Source organism: Myxine glutinosa, chromosome 5 (assembly GCF_964187855.1).
Source record: "Myxine glutinosa chromosome 5, kmMyxGlut1.1, whole genome shotgun sequence".
NCBI lineage: Eukaryota > Metazoa > Chordata > Myxini > Myxiniformes > Myxinidae > Myxine > Myxine glutinosa.
This window is the reverse complement of record NC_136265.1, coordinates 207,723,997-207,737,780: the sequence shown is the minus strand read 5'-3', so window position 1 is coordinate 207,737,780 and position 13,784 is coordinate 207,723,997.

The following is a 13,784-nucleotide window of genomic DNA, read 5'->3' as shown; positions in this document are numbered from 1 at the left end:
TCAACGGCGGTAAAACCTGAAATTTGTTTATTTATGCAATACAAGCAGAAGTACCTGGGCGGGGGGGGGGGGGGCGGACTGAGGGGGCGGAAGGGGAGGGGAGGGGGAGAAGGGGAGCGGAGGGGGAGCACTAGAACAATTGCCTTCTTAATACTCCTTCAAGAACCTTCCATTTACCAGTACCTGGAGATGGTGTTATTGTTGTTGTTATATAGCCCCAGACAGTTCTCTTGAATAAGCCAGTGGCACAGACACAGCTGATTGATCTCCCAGGAGCTACCCAGAGATCCCCCACATCTAGGATGGTGTACCCCTGCCTTCACAACGGCAGGGCCACAACAGAGTTAGAGAAAGAGAGGAGGAGAAAGAAAAAGATAGATATGAAGGAAAGGCCGGTCCTTGGGGACTGATCGGCACTACAACCATGACCGTGCTGCCCTGACGAATTTCGACAGCAGGGAATAATTGGGAAGATTTTGCCCCGACTTACGTTGGGAGGTACAACCACTACGAAGAGGCATCCCCGATCGTTGCCCCTGGACAGGTTAAATAAGGTGGTGTATAAGGCTGCTTCAATAGCGCTAAACTTCCGGATTTTTTTAAACGATCTTTAAAATCAGTATTTATTTACATTGAAGTACGAGGGCCAATCAACAAGTAACCTTAAAATGGCGATATAAATTCGAGAATGTAATGTGTGTAGTTGTAGACGACATATGTTATATCTATGGGTGAGAGTCATGTTTTGCCTGTTTTAGATCTGGCAACATTGAGCGTATAACGTCAGTAGAACAGTTCCAAGATGGCGGCTCCCTTAGAAGCATGCTCAAGGGAGGAGTAACGTTCTGTCGTCCGTTTATTGGGAAGTGAGGGTGTGAATCCCAGTGAAATCCATCGCAGAATGAAGATGCAATATTGTGACGCATGTTTAACGCTGCAGCAGGTGTACAACTGGGACAGGAAGTTTAAACGTGGCGTGTCCAGTGTGGCAGACGCTGCTCGCTCAGGTCGGTCTCACACAGCCGACACACCAGAAATGGTTGCAGGAGTTGAGTGTGTGCTAAGGGAAAACCGTCGCATTACGCTGGATGAAGTGGTCTCCAAATTGAACATTAGCCATGGTTCAGCACACAATATCATTCACAACGTGCTGGGGTTCCGCAAACTGTCTGCAAGTTGGGTGTCCAGACAACTCACACCCGAACTGAAAGAACGGCGAGTGGATGCATGTGAAGAACTTCTGCGACGTTAGGAAACATAAGGCGACACTTTCTTACAGCGCGTAGTGACTGGGGATGAAAACTGGGCGCACTTCTTTCAGCCAGAAATGTAGAGGGCAAGCAAAGAGTGGCGCCATTCAACTTCACCGAAGCCCAAAAAATCCACACACAGCCATCCGCTGGAAAAGTGATGCTGACGCTCTTCTGGATAGCCGAGGCCCACTTGTAGAGCATTACATGCCGAGGGACCACAGTCACCAGTGCATCATACTGCGATCTCCTTAAAAATCATCTGAAACCAGCAATCAGATCAAAACGTCGTGGACTACTCACTGCTGGTGTTTTCCTGCAGCATGACAATGCTCGGCCCCATACTGCCCACGCTACAGCTGCAACAATCGAGAACCTGCATTTTGAGTGTCTTCCTCATCCACCCTTATCGCAAGACCACTTAAAGAGGCGCTTGGTGGAACCACTTTCTGATCCAACGAAGAGGTCCAATAGGCGGTGCATGAATGGCTACACAAATAGCCAAAATATATATTTTTACAGAAATCCAGGCCTTAGTAAATCGCTGGAAACTAGAACGGCACTCAGTACAGAGCATACCTCCACCTGGTTGGCCATCTCACTCAATGGTGACGAATCACTGAAATAATTATACTAGCGGGATCCGTATCTTCACCAAAATTGAATCTATTCTTCCTAGTCACACACACAACCTGTCCAACAAGTGTCGTCCGAATCTGTCCACAACTTTTTGAGATATTTTTTTCACAAACGGACAGACAAACAGACAGACAGGAGTGAAAACATAACCTCCTTCCAGCTTTGGTGGCGGAGGTAAAAATGCATTGAACGCAATGGAGATTATGTTGAAAAAATAACAGTTGTTACACACGTGCATGAAATAAACAAGTTGTGAATGTTTTTTTTTTTTAAGGTTACTCATTGACTGCCCCTTGTATATACTTGAACACCACATGGGGTAACGTGTTCTATGAACGCTCTCGTTGTATAATCCTCAGGTTCTCACTGGATCTCTGTTTTGCATCCTGGGGTAAGTCGTCAAAGTACTTTAAAAATGCTATCATGTAACAGCGAGGCGACGATGTCAAAATGTCTGCCATACTGCTTTTATTACATATCGATGGCTCTTTTATCAAGTACAAATTATTGTTTGTGTCCATTGTCGATGCATTCACGAGTTTCCATTCGCAGTTTCTAATGATAAATTGAAGACTCACTCTGCATGGGAAGAACCTGGCAGTGTGCACCACCCACGAAGAGACTCCTGGTCTCGGACGATGGGTGAGCTGCTCATGAAAGTTTTTCACGGTCGCCCGTTATCTGCTGGACCTGTTTGGGAAAGATTCGTTTGATGTCTTTACTTCACTTTGTTGACAGCGTATAAGAATCAATGCACATGCCTTTTGGGAAAACGTGTCGTGGCTTTCAAAGATCCAATACATGGCGCCATCAAATACATCACCAGTTAAACGTTTGATCAATCGTGAAAACGGATTGCAAATAAATGCGGGTTTATTAGGGTTTTCTAGGTGTGCCCGCAGGATAGTTTATAGAGGTAAGCACAGTCTCTGTCGGCTGAGTGGCCTAGTCTGGGTTCGAATCTCGACCCAGCTCTAAACGGTCATCGTAGGCAGGGCAGGGCATCCCAAAATGGTGGTCTTTCTGTCTTCTACCGACTCCTCTCCGGCCTTGCCCCCCCCCCCCCCCCCCAGCTCTCTCTGTGCTCTGTCCCCCAAATATTCCTACAGGTCGCACAAAATCTGCCTGCAACCCTCTTATGGTTAAACTACCAAAATCAAGACTCTCTGCTCACCGTCACTCTTTCATTCCTCTTTTCTCCCGCCACTGGAACAAACTCCCTCACTCTCTTCAATCCCACTCCTCCCTCCAGGTCTTTAAAACAGCTATTCACCACCTTCTCTTATCTTCCCCCATCCAAAACCTTGATCTTTTCTACCCCCATTAATTCATCCCAGATCCACTTTTCTGAAATACCGACTTCTTTCCTGGAAGTCCTAGCAGTGTCCATGTTTTTTTTTTAACCTCTCCCACCCCCACCCACCTTCCCCCACCTCCTCCCCCAAAGCCCTCTCCCTCCCACAGATCTCCCGATGTCCCTGCTCTTAAATGTTGTACTTGTGTGCTTCCCCCTCTCCCCATCTTGTCTCCCCGCTCCTTTTATTTCGTCTTACGTGTCCGTTTGTTTTTTTGTTATTAATGTTAGCTCTTACACGAGCCTCGATCTTGTATAAAAATATATAAAACAAGTACAAAAAGTTTTAATTAAAACAAAAGCCGCGTCGATGTTACACAATGCCTAGATGCAGCTGTGCCTATAACGTCGATGTTATAGGCACAGGACATTCCTATTGATTCGATTACTTGATGTTATTTTTGTGCAAAGTGAAAATATATCTCGGCAATTTACCGTGTGTGGCGACGAATTTTTAATATATCTCGGCATTTTCCCATCTGTTATTTCAGGCGGTGTATGACTGACTATGCCGCGATTTAAAAAAAATATATCTCGGCAATTTCCCGTGTGTGGCGACACGTGAACGAAGCTATGCTCCTCTCTCCACATTATTGTGACAACGTATAAATTTAATATTTCATTGTGACGATTGTCATCAAATGGACGAATTTTTAATATATCTCGGCATTTTCCCGTCTGTTATTTCAGGCGGTGTATGACTGACCATGCCGCGATTTAAAAAAAATATATCTCAATGGACTTGAAGTTACAGGCCTTTGAGAATTCATTTCGTTCTATAAAGGGCAACTTTCATCGGATTTTCTTCCCGTTTTTTTTCAACCGAGTCTAAAACTATGTTAGCGACTGTGAAAAATGAAATGATACATCGAATTTGATTTGAAATAAAACTGTGTGAGAGAGGAAGACACCACGGGCCTACAAAACAGGCCTCAAAGCTATGCGAGTGAATAAAATGGTGGATATTTGTTTATATGAAGGCTCTCCCAGAATGGGTGGAGCTATGGTTCCCAGAATGGGTGGAGCTTTGAGGTTTTGTCTTCTCTGCAAGAACAAGAAGAAGAACAAGAAGAACAACAACAACAGCAGAGGGCACTCTATGAGCAGCGTCTGCGACGCGGCTAAAAACACCGTCCATCTGATGGAATTGGTTGGTGGACGGTAAATATCCCACTCGGTTCATGAATACGAGGCGAGTTGAACGAATTAAAAATTGCTTCCCGAACGTCGTGGCGAAGCTAGCTGGAGGAGTTCGAAATTGAATTCCAGGCCACCACGTTCTCGCTCACAACTATGTTGAAGGTGGAAGCATATAGTTACAGGTGCCTCGCCTCGAATTCCAGGTCCCCATTATGAATATCCAAAAAATGCACTTCGTGAGTACTTAAAATAGCACTACCAGGCCCATTGTTCCCAAAGTGCATTGCAGATTTCCCAGAGTAGAGATTTATTATAAAGCAAGGTGACGTCATGGGTTCTTGTGTTATTATTATTATTCATGCAATCCGCATGTCACATGTAGAGGTATCCCAGGTGCCGCAACCTGGAAACTTTGCACTACAAAAGGTGTTAATGGTCTGGTTTTTCTCTTACAAGTCGCTTTTAACACCTTTTCTGTTTGTACTTGTTTCAATGAGGAATAAACAAAATGCTTGGTCACAAAAAAAATAGGGGCAATGCCCCTGGGATCAGCTGGTAGAATCTGGGAACCTCTGGTAGGTGTGGATGTCCCACGAGATATGTAAAGTATCCGATGGTGTGAACAAACCTGTGAAAGCACCATGCAGAGATGATTCCTACCAAGTTATATCAAAATCGGGTGAATACCTTTTTTGAGAAGTAAAAAGTAGCGATCCCTGAATTGCAATGACCTTTGACCTTTAAATTGACATTACTTCATGTGCAATTTCTTGAATGGGATTTGCAAGGCATGAGGAGGCCTTGGTCCTCAGAAGTTCTTCAAAGTTTGGTGAACATCTGACCAGTGGTTTCGGCATCACGGGTGATGAAGGTTGTGCTTAAGTTTCATCGAAATTGGGTGTAGTTTCATAGAAGTACCGAGCGTTTTACATACTGACCAACTAAAGGACACCGCACAATGCTAATAACTCACCTGAACGATGTGCTAGGTGAGCTAAAAACGGTTGTACTTGAGAAGGTCCCGCAGTGAAAGTTGAAATGAAGTTCGGCCTTTCACTGACTCACCACAGGAAGGTTGGTGGTCTTCTGTCTTCGACCGACTCCTCTCCGGCCTAGCCCCCCAGTTTTGTCTGTGCTCCGTTCCCCAAATATTCCTATAGGTCGCACAAGATCTGCCAGCAACACTCTTCTGGTGAAACTGCCAAAATCAAGAATCTCCGCTCACCTTCATTCTTTCATTCCTCTTTTCTCCAGCCTCTGGCACAAATTCCCTCACTCTCTTCAATCCCACTCCTCCCTCCAGGTCTTTAAAACAGCTGTTCACCACCATCTCTTATCTTCCCCCATCCAAAACCTTGATCTTTTCTACCCCCGCTAATTCACCCCAGATCCACTTTTCTGAAATACCGACTTCTTTCCTGGAAGTCCTAGCAGTGTCCATGGTTTTTTTTTTAACCTCTCTTAACCCCCCCCCCCCCCCCCAAACCTTCTCCCTCCCACAGATCTCCCGATGTCCCTGCTCTCAAATGTTGTACTTGTATGCTTCCCCTTCTCTCCCAATCTTGTCTACCGCTCCCTTTATTTCGTCTTATGTGTCCGTTTGTTTTTTGTCATTAATGTTAGCTCTTACACGAGCCTCGATCTTGTACACAAAATAAAAAATACTTTTTTTTTTTAGAGGTCCATGTTAAAATAAAAAAAAGGCACCAACAACTATCACTTCTGCAGAGCGACAATGCTCACGTCTGGGTGATGGCTTCGTCAAATACTGTGGTCTTTTTTTTCTTTTTTTACACAAGATCGAGGCTCGTGAAAGAACTAACATTAATCACACAAAAAGTCAAACCGACACATAAAACATATAATAAGGGGAGCGGTAGACAAGATGGGGAGAGAGGGGGAGAGAGGGGGAAGGACACAAACACAACATTTGAGAGCAGGGATATCGAGAGATCTGTGGGAGGGAGAGGGCTTGGGGGGAGGTGGGAGAGGTATAAACATATGAACATTGCAAGGACTTCCAGGAAAGAAGTTGGAATTTCAAAAAAGTGGATCTGGGGTGAATTAGCGGGGGTAGAAAAGGTCAAGGTTTTGGATGGGGGAAGATAAGAGATGGCGGTGAACAGCTGTTTTAAAGACCTGGAGGGAGGAGTGGGATTGAACGGAGTGAGGGAGTTTGTTCCAGAGGCGGGAGAAAAGAGGAATGAAGGAGTGAAGGTGAGCAGAGAGTCTAGATTTTGGCAGTTTAACCATAAGAGGGTTGCTCGCAGATCTTGTGCGACCTATAGGAATATTTGGGGGACAGAGCACAGATAGGGCTGGGGGGGGGGGCAGGCCAGAGAGGAGTCGGTAGAAGACAGAAAGACCACCAACCTGCCTGCGGTGAGTGAGTGAAAGGCCTTCAGAATCAGCTTCATCGCGGGAGATTCCAATGATTCTGAAAGCTTTGGTTTCAACAGCGTAAAGACGAGCTAGGTGTGAGGAGGAGCACCGGCCCAGAGGTGAGAACAGTATTCCATTGAGCTGTGGATGAAAGCCTTGTATTGGGTGAGGAGCTCAGGTATGCCAAGGAAGGACTTCGCACGGTGGAGGATGCCCAGTCGGCGACTGGCTTTGGAGGCCAGCTTGGAAATGTGGTTTTCCCAGGAAAGATCATGGCAGATAGTGAGACCCAAAAGCTTGAGTGACAGAACTTCTTGGAGAGGATTGTTGGGAAAGTGAGCCTCTGGAACTCTCTGGACATGAACCTCTGGAACAAACTCCCCCACGTGTCGGTTTTATGTGTCGGTTTGACTGTTGGTGTGATTAATGTTCGCTTTCACGAGCCTCGATCTTGCATACAAAAAAAAAAAAAAGTATATGGGAGGGTTGTCCAGTCGGTCATTTCGAAGAGACATAGCAAGAGTGTCTGAGATTTGTCAGGATTGAAAGACATGTTCCACTTGTTTGCCCAGTCTGATTTTGTCCAGGTCTGCAGAGAGTGAGGAGGCTGCAGACTGCCGATCTGAGGGATGAGGAATGGAGCGGCAGAGAGTGCAGTCATCAGCAAAAAGATATAGAGGATTTTCCAGAGAGTCGGAGAGATCACTGATGAAGACCAGAAAAAGCACAGGGCCCAGAACACTACCTTGGGGAACTCCAGCCTGAACAGGTAGGGGAGATGAGAGAAACCCATTCAGGGCCACACGTTGACTACGACCAGAGAGGAAGTCCGCAAGCCATGCGTGGAGATTTCCATGGATACCATAGGAGGAGAGTTTGGTGAGCAGAGCTGGGTGCCAGACCGTATCGAAGGCACATGATATGTCAAGGGAGACAGCTCTGATTTCCTGTTTGGCATTGAGGACCTCCATCCATTGTTGAGACAGCAGAAGCAGCATGTCCAGAGTAGAGTGACCTGGTCTGAATCCAAATTGATGATCGGAGATCAAGCCATTGGAGAAGAGGAAGGATTTGATATCCGAAGCAATGATGGATTCCATGACTTTGCTGATAATTGGTAGCAGGCTGATAAGTCTGTGGTTGCAAGGATCTGTTTTGCACCTTTTTTATGTAACGCGGTAATGTTTGCTGATTTCCAGGATGCTGGCAGATGACCTTGAGCAAAAGAGAGGGTGAAAAGAACAGAGAGAGGGTGAGATAGAGCGGCAGAGCAGGATTTTAGGTCCCGTGGGCTGATGCCGTCTGGTCCAGTTGCAGAATCAGAGTCGATGTTTGCCAAAAACTTCTCCACCTCGTCAGGAGAGAAGGACACAGAGTCCAGGATCAGCTGGGTTCGACTGAGTCAGGTGGGAACAGAGAGAGATGGGTTTGGGACACATTGCATTAAATATTTAAAGTATTAAATCTGTATTATACACAAAGAATTAAGTTAAGCACCCCCCCCCCCGTTTTTTTACAACCTCGCACATTACAAGTTTGTTGTCGTCAAAACAGTGTAATATACCCATGATATTGGTATATTTTCTGGAGAAGTGATATTATGGTCACATAAAAACATAACAATCATGCCGTTTTCAATATTTTATTCTGAATAATTTAAGGTGAAATTTTTTGGGAATTTTAGGCATATTTTCACCTCAATTTAAGTATGGAGCTATAGGTCCATCACGGACAGTGTGGATGACGTTTATGTTTTCTAACGTACAGTCATTGTTCTGAGAAGACCTCTAGCGATCTTTGCGTCAATAACGTGTGTAGGACCCACGTGATCGGATCACTGACTCAACCCTACGTCTCATAGACCCTGTAAGCCGTCGTATGCGTTGCTGTGGCAGGTTGTTCCATTCCCGATGTAATGCACGTTCCAATTCATCCAGATTGGCTATTGGAGGGACCATCTTCGCAATTTGTCGTCCCAACATGTCCCAAACGTGCTCGAGGGGGTTCAGGTTCAGGACAGGATTAGGGGGTGCTTAACTTAATTCTTTGTGTAGGGGTGCTTAACTTAATTCTTTGTGTATATAAAAGGAGCCGTGTCTGCATGTCTGTCTGTTTGTTTGTTTGTTTGGCGTGGTATAACTTGAGAACGGATTTCAATGAAACCAAGGATGGTGGATTAAGGGAATTCCCAGGAAGGTTTTTTTCCTGTTTACAAGGTTGAGGCTCGTGGAAAGGCTAACATTGATCACAAAATCGACAAATTGACACATAAAACATATGATAAAGGGAGCGGGAGAACAAGATGGAGAGCAGGGACATCGGGAGATCTGTGGGAGGGAGAGGGCTTGGGGGGGAGAGGGATGGGAAGGGGGTGGGTGTTGGGTGGAGGATGGTGTGATGCAAAAAAAGAAACAGAAAAAAGGACGGTTTGTGTTTGTGTTCATTCATCATGCATCGCCTGGTGTTATACTCGAGATCCTCAGAATTTAACATCTTAAGCCAGCGACCTCAACAGTTAAGCCAACACGAGGCTATTAATTGAATATTAAATATTTAAAGACATTAAATACTCTCCAAGATGGGTAGGCAGACCATCACATGACAATAAAAATATGTAAATGGTAAAATTTGAGGTCGTTTTCATAATCGCCCGATGCCCATCTTCCTGGGCAACTTTATGAGTCGGTGGATCCTTCATTTTTCGAAAACTCCATTTTTATTTATTCCTCATCGCTGAGTGGGAATACTACTCCCTCTAGGGACAAACAGCCAGACTTTGCTATAATGGTTAGAGCGTCCGCTCTCAATATATATATATATATACACACATGTATATACTTTTTCTTTTTCTTTTTTTCTTTTTCCACAAGCGAAATTTGCATTGATGTTTATTTAAATTATACAATGGACTACAAAATGTAAATGTTTCATGATATTTGTTATATTATATCACCTTTATCTATCAATATTGTTGAAATGAAGATCAAATAGCTGTATGTTGAAATATGTTTAAAAAGTCAAAACTTTACATGGGGTGTGCTTAGTTTTTCATGTGACTGTATATATATACTGTATATATATATCGTACTAACACGTGGGAGGAGGGAGTTGAGGGACGCCATGATGGAGAATCAATAATGAAATGGCCCCCAGGTCACAATGGGACCATTCCAGAGGCCTAATCACTATTAAAATACCATTCAAGGTGGACGTTATTACAGAAGGGAGAGCCTGTTTGACATTGGCTTTCTGGGACGGTGCTCTCATCAACACGTCACATTTTACTGCAACTGCATCAAAACTAATATGGTTCAACGTCAACTCTGGGATGGTAATTGGTACATGGCTTGACAAGACTACTTCAATTTGAAGATCACCTTCCCCTGTCGCCTCAATTTGGCCAAATGTCCCTTTGGAGTTGATGGCCTGCCTCCACTTTGTCTCCAGACTCACTTCCAGCCATTTTGTTCCCTCTTTGTCCTTCATGGTAATCCAGGCCTTGGTATGCATAGCCAATGACGTCTTGTGAAGAGATCGGAATAAGCACTTGTATGTATTCTCTGTAGCTGCTCCAGAATGGAGGGGCCGACTCATTACCACCATCTCAAGCACCAGATGGCAAGCCGGTCACATTGAAGGGTATTCTCCGCGTATTCAGGCTCAAATGTATTGTGCATAGCAATGCACGGATTGAAAGGAATAACGAAGATGGAACAAAATGGCTGAAAGTGTCAGTGACAAAGTACAGGTAGGCCATCAACACCAAAGGAACATTTGGGCAAATTGAGGCCACAGGGGAACTCAGGTGAATGTGATGCTCAGCTCGAAGAAGTATTTTAATGTGCCAAGGACACCCTCTAGCGGCACAAACAGCGAGTCGGGCATCGCCAGCAAACAGCTGGTGTGGTTTTAATGGTCTCGGCCACGATGCGCGACCCTAGTAGTCCTTGAGCCAGACCAAAAGTAATGCTCCGGCGGGGGGAGTAATTCTCATTATGATTTTCCATTAGACCAATGTCTCAAGTGTCAGAAAAGGTGTGATGGACATCTGAGAACGGTAGCTTAGTGCCCGGATGGACGCCATCTTTGAAACCACCCAGCTCGAAAATGCCCATTTGGTGGGGTACATTGTTGCACGTGTATCTGGACTTCTATACTAGCTATCGATGTGCGGTTGACGACTAAATATACGTCCGATGTGTACCGTCTAAATAAAAAATAATATGAAGCATTTTGTTTTAGATTAATTATTATAAAAATCAATTATCGAAAAAAAATCATATATTTTTCAATATTTTATTATTAGACTTGTACTTTTTTTAGTGAAACAACACTGGTATGATTTTCCAAATTATGCATTGTGCTACACCGTTTATCTGTCTATAAAAATAACTCAAAAACTAAAACATATCATCCACCACGAGTTTACAACAAATAAATGTAAAGAGGCATAAAATGACTTAGGCCGCCGCTGGCATTATCTATTCTGACGATAACGCAAGTTAGGAATGTCGTACGGAGAGGATTTTAACACCATACGATATCTAATAAGCAGGCGGAAATTGTTACATAGGAAATCTGCACTTTGGTGGCCATCTTGGATTTCAAAATGGCCGCCAATTATATTAATTATTCATTACTAGAGTTTGGAAAGACGTATGGAGCTGATTTTAACACCATACGATGTATATTCCTAATAAGCAAGCGGAGGTATCATTGAACATGTCATGTTTTAGTCAAATAACACCGGTATGATCTTCCAAATTATACATTTTGCTAAACCGTTTATCTGTCTATAAAGATTTTCAGGCAATTTGGCCTGCATTATAATAGAGAACAACATATGCTATACAATATACAGTGCACACAAAGTTAATCATCAGAGTCGCCATCAGAGTCATTGGCATCCTGAGCCACGATAGCATCATCCTGCACCATGTTGGAGCATCCCTGCAGCTTACACACAACAGTGCACTTCAACCCATTCAGTATGCAGGAGCAATCTGACGGTCGACACGTCCTTCTGCATGTGCATGAGATGAGATTCAAGACGACATCTGGAGCTGGTAGACCCGCCATCCATCGGATTGTGAGCGAACCGCCATCATCGAGTTCCCAACCATGTCCTGCTGATGGTGTTGGGACGTCTGGTAGGTTTTCAAGGCTGCGTCGCCAGATAGCCGCCTGATAGTTGGCCCTAAGCGTATGCTGCATCAAGGAGTCTTCACAAGGCGGCAATTGTCCAGATTCGATCTGGCCCTTCTTTGCACAGAACATGTGATAACGGAGCGAATTAACACCGACGATCTTCGTGTTCTTGGCGTACAGCTGACACGTGAAGGCCTGAATGCTATTGAAGACGTCTGTTGGTACATTCCACGAAGATCCCAGATCTGTGAATGCTTGAAGATACAGCTCATTCGCTTGCACAAGCTTCAAAGCCTTTATCTTTCCTTGGCTAGCCAGAGCACTCACAGTGTCACACCCGCTCCATGCATGAAGCCCTGGCAATGCACTGCAAACTCCAGACCCCAATACCGCAGCCAACAACCGCAGCTACATCCCAAAGGCCTGCATCTCCAAACATTTTCCCAATGCTCGACATGAAGTTACAGATGGTATGGAAGTTCCCCATCATGAGCACGATTCTTCCATATCGATCGACATCTTTCCATGCTATTTCGGTCGCCTTAGCAAATAGTGCCTGGTCTAGCACCACCGGTATACGCTCAAGCTGAAGTGATGACATGATGTTCAGAGCTTCTCTGAGGATTTCTTGCACTGTTGCCATATCTGTGGCAGGCGCGTTTATAGTCGGCAGGTAGCCAACTACATCTTCCGTCACCTGAACACGATCTCTAGTCATGATGTTGAAACCAGTCCACGAACTGATTGTCTGGTCGCATGGTTCCAGCATGCGAGTCATAATCCATACGTGATTTCGGCGCTGCGCAAGGGATGTTGCGCCTGCAAGAGTGTCAGAAAGATCTGCAGGCTTGATTGCAGGTGGGCCCTCTCGTTTCCCACCACTGTATATTGGAACTAAATCGCTGGATGACGGGATAGATCGCTTCTTATCTGCTTTGGATACTGCCGATGGAGGTTGGGGCGGCAAACACGACTGCGACTTCGGTTGGACGATGATACCGTTGACGCGATGCGATGTTCCGCCACCACTCAGCGATTCCTCTAGCCTGTCGATGTTATCGAATGCTAATACAGTCGGGACCGAAGGGTGCACATGTGACGGAAGTGGTACTGTATCTTTCTCCACACTTGCTAATTTGTCTATGCATAGCGCTGTCTCGATTTCTTCCAGAACTGTGTACGAACATCCGTGCCCGAGTCGATTCAATATTCTGATGACCTCTGTATTACCGGTGAGCGTTTTCATGACCCACGGAAGTAGGACATGCTTCGATGTTCTGATGGTACCCCGGTGTACAGCATTGATGATATCTTGAGCCATCGACCATACCAGTGTGTCGGCACGCGCAGAGCTACCCCCACTCCCGCAAATCAAAGTATGCAGAAATACACGAAGAGAATCTGGTATCTTCACGTAATCTGAAGTGAGTTCTGCTGGCTGAGGCGGCCAACGTTCATTGTAATGAGCATCTTTGATCTGGTGTCGCAGTGAAGTAGCTGCACGCACAATGTTACTTTCACCGTCCGTTTGTTCAAATGCTTTCACTTCTGCTTTCAGGTTTACGCACTCTGCAGCAATCTCTCGCTTTGTCAGATTATCGGGCATCAAGTATACACGGTGTTTCACATTGAAGAAGATGAGCGATTCTCCAAACTCTCTTTGTAATGTGCGCTGCAGATTCTTCTTGATGGAGTCACGAACATCAACTGAAAATGTATCTGAAGACAGGATATCTGTTGCAACATCAACTATTGGAACAATCCTCGGGTTCAAGAACAAGTCAGTGCGAATGAAATTGAATATACATCGTATCATTTCTTTTTTCTCGATATTATCTTCAATGTCAGTTTCTACTTGAGGTTTTTGGGGC